Source organism: Lycorma delicatula, chromosome 8 (assembly GCF_047948215.1).
Source record: "Lycorma delicatula isolate Av1 chromosome 8, ASM4794821v1, whole genome shotgun sequence".
Lineage (NCBI taxonomy): Eukaryota > Metazoa > Arthropoda > Insecta > Hemiptera > Fulgoridae > Lycorma > Lycorma delicatula.
The window spans coordinates 99,426,030-99,435,154 of record NC_134462.1 but is presented as its reverse complement, the minus strand read 5'-3'; positions in this window follow the sequence as shown (position 1 = coordinate 99,435,154).

Below are 9,125 nucleotides of genomic sequence, written 5' to 3'. Positions count from 1 at the left end.
ACGTAGTAGAATTAATGTTAATCAAGGACTAAACAGGATTGCCATCTTTACGGCAAATTCATTAATCGTTATTTTTCGCTGAAGCGAGCGTAGCAGGAGATACTTATTTGGATATGCTGCGAACACGGTTCCTCAACTACAAGATGGATCAGAAAATTTCATTTGACAAGATGATGTACCTTATCAGTAGCATAACTCATGATGGGGTAGGTTCAATGACGTATTACCCAACCATTGTATCGGTCGGCATGAACTCGATGATAGAGATGATTGCTGTGGCTTCCAAAGTCACCCGATCTGATCCCATGCGATTTTTTCTTTGTTTCTCCAATAACTACTAATCTACCCGATTTGAGGCACAGGATTGAAGAAGCTGTCGCTCCCATTTCTTCAGACAAGTACGGGACAAACTCTCCTATTGGTTAAATGTGTGCCGCGTGACGAAAGGTGCTCGCATTGAACACTTGTTGGGATAAATCTTCTTTCATTTTATTTGCGATTCATTACTGTAAGTCAACGTTAACAGATGTTAAATAGTTTTAAAATCCCGATATTATTTTTTGTACACCTTGCGTAATTAATATTCGAACAAGATCTATCATAACCCGACTGTTAAAAAACGGAGATGGTGTTTGCTACAATAATACAGAGGAATGCATCCTTTATATGGTTAATAAGGTATTGTAACCGATATAACGAACCTGAAAAAGTGATTTCTTCTAATTAAGAAGAAAGTTACAATGAAAAGAATCCAGAAGGTTACTAAAAGAAATCCTTTTCTCAGGCCAGCAGATCCGTTTAAAAATCGTCCTTTGTAATACTGTCAACAGAACACCTCCAACAACTGTTGTTCGAGGAGAAGGGTTTCCGGACCAAAGTAGGAATTTATAGCAAAATGTAAGAGCACGGACGATAATTTTCACCCTTCAACAGTTAAAGAAAGGAGGCTGGGTTCTGAAGGTCAGAGTATATAAGACTACTCAGACAAGGGAAAAGTCAGTAAGAAGCGATTATAAGCGAGATGAGTTCGACGGGATTCTAAGAAGGCGTTATCAGTCAACTGTAGTAACAACGTTTAAAGTGACGTAACAAGCATTTCAGTGCAGTCAGTGGGTGATTGCAGGAAGTTGTTTGGTGAATTATAAGTAGCCAATTGTGAAATGACAGTATTAAATTCATTCATAAATGTTACGGTAGTTCTATTGTAAATGAAAGGTATTTATAATGAATGGAATTGTAAGAACTTAGATTTGTCTTATCTTGTTATTAATATACTAGTTGTTAAAGGTGTTAATATTAGCGGTCATTATAATGTCTAGTCACTCCAGTATTCTGGTTTTTATGATTTAATTAACTTTAAATAAATCTTTTCTTTATTGGAAATCCTACTTTGTATGTAATTTATTGATTATTATTATTGACGTTTATTATTATTGTTGTGGTTATTCACTATTTTTTTTTGTCGTTATTATTATTATTGTCATTATTGATTTGCCTTATTTTCTATGTTCTTAAACTAATAAATTGTATTTACATAAACATTTGCAGTTTAGTCTCTCAATATCCTGATCGAACCGTAGACACGCGACTATATTATGAATAATATCAATTCAAAAATACTAATTCTGAGGTTGCGATCACTGATCGATTGTTATTTTTGAAGATAGCTTGTTTTTTTTAAATTAAACTAATTATAAAAATAAAATTAGCAAATTTTTGTTTAATGATGTACAAAAATAAATATTATACTTGATTTCAATAACGTTTTGCAAGTGATTATTAATTAAAAATTTATTCATTTTCTTAACAAGTTCGTTGTATTATTGTTTTACAAATTTATTATTAATAAATAATTTTTTTATTTTGATCTAACACGTTACAAAAATAACGTCAGGAATGGGTAGATATGTTACTCTACGGATAAAAAAGGAACTGCCTCGGCATTTGCTTGGTTAATCATGGGAAACCGCGGTAAAACATTGGTCAGAGCAGCATCATAAAAAATACCCAATCGAGTAGCTTATTTTCAAAACCTACTATTTTAGTTTTACTAAATTTTTAGGAAAGGCAAAAAGCTGTGGCAAATTTTTGCATGGTTCGATTTAAAATTACATAAAAAACTTTATATATTTCTCTATTTTTTTTAAATGCTTCTTAAACCTGATTTCCTATTGCTATAGTTATAAAATAGTTTTGGAAATAAACATTAACAATAGTAGGTTTTGGAAAAACTAAAGATTTCCAAGTATTTACATTAACAGAAGACATATTGTATTTACTTTAATAAAAGACAACAAAATATAATAAAAGAGAAAACTTGACTACAGTTTTAATTCTATTTAAGCATATTACATAAGCCTAACATTAAAATTTAAAAAAAGTTAATTTAAACTTTTTAGTCCATTTTACTAAATAAGATCTTCATTGACGATTTCAGTGTTGTCTTGCTCTTGATTTTGATAACTACCTGAAGTAAATAAGTTTTGCAATGATAAAGACTCTGTAAAAATCCATTGTTTCCCACCGATATACCACAAGCAGAAGTCCTTTCACATCTGTAAGTTTTGCTGAAGTAGCATGGTTTTAAGGTATAATGGTTTTCAACAATAAAATTCTTTTAGAAAGTGGCAAAACATGTTTGTGAATATCATGGCTAGTGCTAACAGAACTATATGTGCTGCTGAACATGATAGTATTACTTGATGGATCAGAAACTTTAAGAACTTTTGCTTCGGTTATCTTAAAACCCTTATCAGTTTTCAAAAATCTATCAAATGCACTTTTCCAGTTCACAAACTTGAGAATAGAAGTTGTAAACAATGTTCCTACTTGTGAAAGAATGTCATCGTATTGCTCTTGAAATAAAATGGTGTGTACTTTCCGCAGTTTTCTCTCTACCAGACCAAATGTCGATCTGCAGGCATGTATGAATGACCTCAAACTGTAGATATTTTGTGGGCAGAATCGTGTAGTAGCAGCAAGGACAGAATAGTTCTTGTTCTGCCCGACACACGAATCTGAAAAAATGTAATTTTTCTTATATTGTTTAAATACTGCTCATTAAGATTGTTCAGAAAGTGATTCAAACGGGTTGTTATCTCGTTACAACCTACTCAGTTTCTACCTGCAATAAAAAATGTCCTGTCTTTCATTACGGTTTTTTTGACCGTGGAGTGAATAAATATAAAAAAGGTGTAATACCAGAGATGGAGAGTATACTGTTTGATGATGTCTTGGCCACTGTTTGTTTTTGGCAAAGGTTTATTTTGCATCAGATCGACATTAATGGTTACAGTTTGTTTGGAAACAAAGTCAAGAATTTTGTTACAATTTCTATAGAAAATAGCTGATTTAGGAAAAAAATGACACCATTGAAATCGCCTCCTAAAATACTTTAAGAATAAATTGACAACTCAAAGTCGATATTATATTAAAAATAGCAGGTTTTAAAATAAGCTACTCAATTAATTCCCTTATACAGAGTGTCCCATATAAAACGCAACCCATTAATCACTCATCCATGAATTTTCAAAAGTCAAGCTTACTCCCCTACTCGTTACTGAAATGGACTCGTCCAACATATGACCATCGCGGCGACGCAGTAGAACACTACCGATAGTAACAACAATGCAATCATAACGTTTAGTGTATTGCTAGAGACAAGATGGTGTTTTCGCTAGATGAACGTACTGAAGAAGTCGTACTTCAGTACGAAATCAGTGGTTGCAGTGCAAGATTTGTTTTGCCATAAGTACCCAGATAAACCAACTCCTAACAAAACATCAGTATTAAGGTTAGTTGCAAAATTTAGAGAGACTGGTTCTGTTAATAACAAGGAACACAAAAGATCTGCGTCAGTCTTGAATACAGATACAGTCACTGAAATCAAAGACCGATTACTCCCCTCGCTAAATAAATCGATCTGACGTTTGTCTGCTGAGATTAATTTGTTTAAATCAACTGTTCATCGGGCGACCAAACGATTACAATTACGACCTTATCGTATTCAAACGGTTCATCGACTTCTTGAGCCCGACAAAGAAAAACGACTACAATATTGTCAATGGTTCCGTCGATTTCTGCGTGAGGGAATTAATGTTATGGATTCGTTATTTTTCACAGATGAAGCACGGTTTCATTCGGATGGCTACGTAAACAGCCAAAACAGTAGAATTTGGAGCGCTGAAAATCCCCACGTTTATCACGAAAAACAATTACACCCGCAGAAGTCGGGCGTGTGGTGCGCGATATCGCGGAAGAAAATAATCGGTCCTATTTTTTTCGAGTACGCCATTAATGCATAACGATATCAGGATATTTTATTTCAGTTCACTGCACTCTTGGAAGAGGAAGACAGACACTGCTGGCTACAACATGACGGTGCGACATCGCACTACGCAGGTTCAACTTCTGATTTCGTCGAGGAATTCTTTGGTAATCGTGTTATCGGTCGAGGTTTGTGGCCACCAAGATCTCCAGATTTGACTGCGGCGGATTTTTTCTATGGGGTTACCTCAAAGAAAAAGCCTACAGCAACAAACCACGAACACTTGAACAATTGAAAGTCAATATTGAACAAGCTGTTTTAAATATCCAGCCACAAACTTTGAAAAAAGTTGTAAGAAACGCTGTAAAAAGAATTGAAGCTTGTATTCAAGAAGATGGCGGCCACTTCCAACATTTACTCTAAATGTAAGGTAATGGATGGTAATAATAAAAATTTCATTTACATTTACACACGCCTTTTTATTATTTTAATACCTACCAATATAAGGTTGGGTTGCGTTTTATATGGTACACACTGTATCAAGAAGCGTGGTGCGTTGATATTTGATGTACACTTAACATGGAGCTGCAGTTTTCATAAAGCGTTAGTTAAGCGCATTAGATTTAATAGTGCATAATAGAACGAAAGAAATCTGAAAATGTATCCAAAAACCCCGTTTTTTGGCAAAAAGCATGGTGCGTAGATTTGTTTGTTGTATGTGTTCACATTTTTATTTTAAATGAAGCCCCAGTTTGTTTGCTACTTTGTTGCTACGTTAGTACGCTATATTCATGAACGTTATTTAGTTACAATTGGCAAAAACATTTAACAAAATCATGTGTAATAAAACAAAAACTATGCAACATTTTCGCGGCGGGCCTTAGGCCTGCCTTTTTTCTAGTATAAAATAAACAGTAGGTGTGTTCGATTATTTAAAGTATAAACACGTGAAATAATATTTACATAAAGATAATAAACCTAAAAAATAATTCATAATACAGAAGCCTCTATTGAAAATTATTTTGAGCCCATATTATGTACATGTAGAATTCTATGTAAAAAACAGGTTTTTAAAAAAAAATTTAATAGTATTATTTAAAGATTCTACGTCAGATAATATTATATCTGTAAAATAATATATTTTAATTGTTTTTAAAATAATTAGTGCGAATATTTTTTAAATCGTAATTTATGAAACGTGGCAACGGAACCATAACGAGGTCCTCCTTGTAAGCCAGTGTATTATGTAGAGTTATACGAAAACAATTCTGTTGTCTAGTTCAACATAAGTAATTATTGTTTTTTTTCCTTCAAAAAAAGTGGCTATTCATTTAAGCAAATTTGGCTATTCTTTTATTGCACGTTTATAAAAATAAACACAAGAATAAGTTAACATTTTTAGTTTTCAAAATGTCGGTTTTTTTATTTTTATTTTTTGGTTGATGAAATTATAAACAAGCTTTGAAAACGTTTACGTGGAATATGGAAATGGAATTTTGTAGCGTATGAAAAATGCCATACCTGACTGGGATTCGTACCCGGATGAAAGGCCTAAACGCTACCACTCCACCACGGAGATCGGCATATAATTTATAATTTTGGGCAATAATTTGAGTCTAATTTTTTACCTTAAAAACTCGTTTTGGGGCTCCCCTAGCCCCAAGAGACAATATTATATATATATTTTATAACAACTTTTTTATTTCCAATTTTGTGGTTTTGTTCTCATCCACGTTTTCTTTAATTATTTGGGAAAATTAAAGATTCTTCTTTTTGTGGAATAATATACGTAAAACGGTCGTAAAGTTTTAATTCCGTCGTAAGTCAAATTTACAGCACGAAAACAAATCGCGTTCAACTTTTAAAAGATCTTATGTTTTATCTCACATATTGAATAACAACAATATAAATTGCGTTCTAAAACAACTTTTATTGAATAATTTAGGTTGTAGACTATGTTATTAGAAAAGTGAAACCGGAAATTGCAGATCGTGTGAAAGAATCTAAACACATTCATTTTTTTAAATAATTTTTTTAAACAGTTACAAATAAAATCAACTTTTGACCGCCTCGGTGGAACAAGTGTTAGCTTGCTTCCAGCTTTATCGAAGATGAGCTGTATGATTCCCGGCTAAAGTCTGGAAAAATTCAACTTTACATACGGTCGCTAAATTATACATTAAAATTTGAAAAAGTTAATTTAATTTTAATAAGTTATTATTATTATATATATATATATATATATATATATATACAAGAGACGAAGATGATCCTGATTTTACTTTCCCGTCTTGCGCTGTAATAGAGCTACAGCTTTAGAAGGGAAAGTATTGTATTCGGTCCAATATGGGCATATTTGGTTTTTACCGGATCTTGACCCTAAGGAACCCAAAAAACGGGATGGAAATTTTCCGGACGTTCGTAAGCAAGTGTCGCACTCTAAATCACCTTTTACCTCCAGAACGTCTCGACCGATTTTGACCAAAGTTGTTGGTCAGATTACATCTGTATATGGGATTGCTGCTATTAAAAATTCAACTTAAAGGTCAAGGGGCTGAGGCTGTATAGGAAGGCCACACTCAGTATCTCGAGATTTCGCCTAATTAAGGTCTTATTTTTCTTACGCACATTTGTTAATAATTGAAAAATAATCTTTCCAAAAAAAAAATTTGCAAAATCGCACCCCTACACCAAAAAATGTTCTAAGTAAACTAGCGGCTAAGTGGGTATATTGCATCATTAGTACCCTAATATACGGTGCCTGACACCGCATAGAGCGGCACTGACTTATAGCTGCTGTAGTCGACTGGTATGTTGTGACTTCACGGGAGACTGGTCAAATTAAATAAACGAATAATATTTAAAAGGTAAAAAGTATTTAAAGTGGTCGCTAGTACCGCGATACCCGCACGAATGAAATACGGTATGCACGCGCGCTTTAGTTAAAACATTGAATTAAATAAAAATATTGTATTTAAATGAAATGATATATATTTTTAATTAAGTTGTGTGTATAAGCCGTGCATCAGAAAAAAGCTGCGTCACGGGAAAATCCTACAACTGTGTTATCAGATTTTTTCTTTACATATAGTGTTTCGTTTTCCTACAGTAAAGATTTAATTATTGAAGAAAAGTAAATATTAAGAATATTTTTTTTGAATGTAAAAAAAAGTTTATTGTTCATTAAGACTAAACAGTAAAAAAAAAAAAAAAAAAAAATACAAAAAAACAAACAAAATTACAAAAGTATATTTGATTACATATAAAAAATTATTTTTTTTAAAAAAGCTTTTATTTAACTAATATTAATATTAACATTAATAAAAAAATGAAACAAATTAGAAAAACCCTCTAAAACGTAAAAAATAAGAATTAAATCAAATTGAGAATTTTAAACAAAAAAATATAATATATTAACTCAAGTTTTAATTCATTGAATTAAAACTTGATTTATTTTATTACAGATAAATAAAGTATATACATATACTAAGCAGCCTCATTAAACAAAAAATATATTTTAAAATACAGCAAATCTCTATAGATACTTATTCGAAAAGATTGTTATAAAAACTGCGCCACGCTTTTATTTAACTAAATATTTTCATTACTTTTAATTCTAAAATTTAATAATTATTATTTTTTTTTTTGTCTTCAGTCATTTGACTGGTTTGATGCAGCTCTCCAAGATTCCCTATCTAGTGCCAGTCGTTTCATTTCAGTATACCCTCTACATCCTACATCCCTAACAATTTGTTTTACATATTCCAAACGTGGCCTGCCTATACAATCTTTCCCTTCTACCTGTCCTTCCAATATTAAAGCGACTATTCCAGGATGTCTTAGTATGTGGCCTATAAGTCTGTCTCTTCTTTTAACTATATTTTTCCAAATGCTTCATCAAATTTCTTCATCTATTTGCCGCAATACCTCTTCATTTGTCACTTTATCCACCCATCTGATTTTTAACATTCTCCTATAGCACCGCATTTCAAAAGCTTCTAATCTTTTCTTCTCAGATACTCCGATCGTCCAAGTTCACTTCCATATAAAGCGACACTCCAAACATACACTTTCAAAAATCTTTTCCTGACATTTAAATTAATTTTTGATGTAAACAAATTATATTTCTTACTGAAGGCTCGTTTAGCTTGTGCTATTTGGCTTTTTATATCGTTCCTGCTTCGTCCATCTTTAGTAATTCTACCTCCCAAATAACAAAATTCTTCTACCTCCATAATCTTTTCTCCTCCTATTTTCACATTCAGTGGTCCATCTTTGTTATTTCTACTACATTTCATTACTTTTATAATTAAATAATTATTACATTTATTTATTGGTTATTTATTAGATATTTATATAATTTATTTTTTACTTTTCAGTGCATTTTTATATTTGTTAATATATTATATTTTTTTGTTTGAAATTCTCAATTTGATATAATTCTTATTTTTTACGTTTTAGAGGGTTTTTCTAATTTGTTTCCTTTTTTTATTAATTTTAATATTAATATTAGTTAAATAAGAGATTTTTTAAAACATAATTTTTTAAATGTAATCAAATATATTTTTGTAATTTTTTTGTATTTTTTTAAAAATTTTTTTGTTTTAAATATTGATTTCGAAAACATTTTCTTCCCTCAAAGATAAAATTCCTGATGCTGTACTAAGAGGAAATTAAACATCGATAAATATTTGAATATTAGTGTGACCGCAACAGATATCTTGCCGATCCAAAAAATACTAGGATTTTAATAATATGCGAATAGGTTGGTGACTAATATGGTATTTTTCATTTCTTAAATATTTATTATTAATACCGACCGCTAATGTCAAATACAATGAAGATATAATGCTCTTAC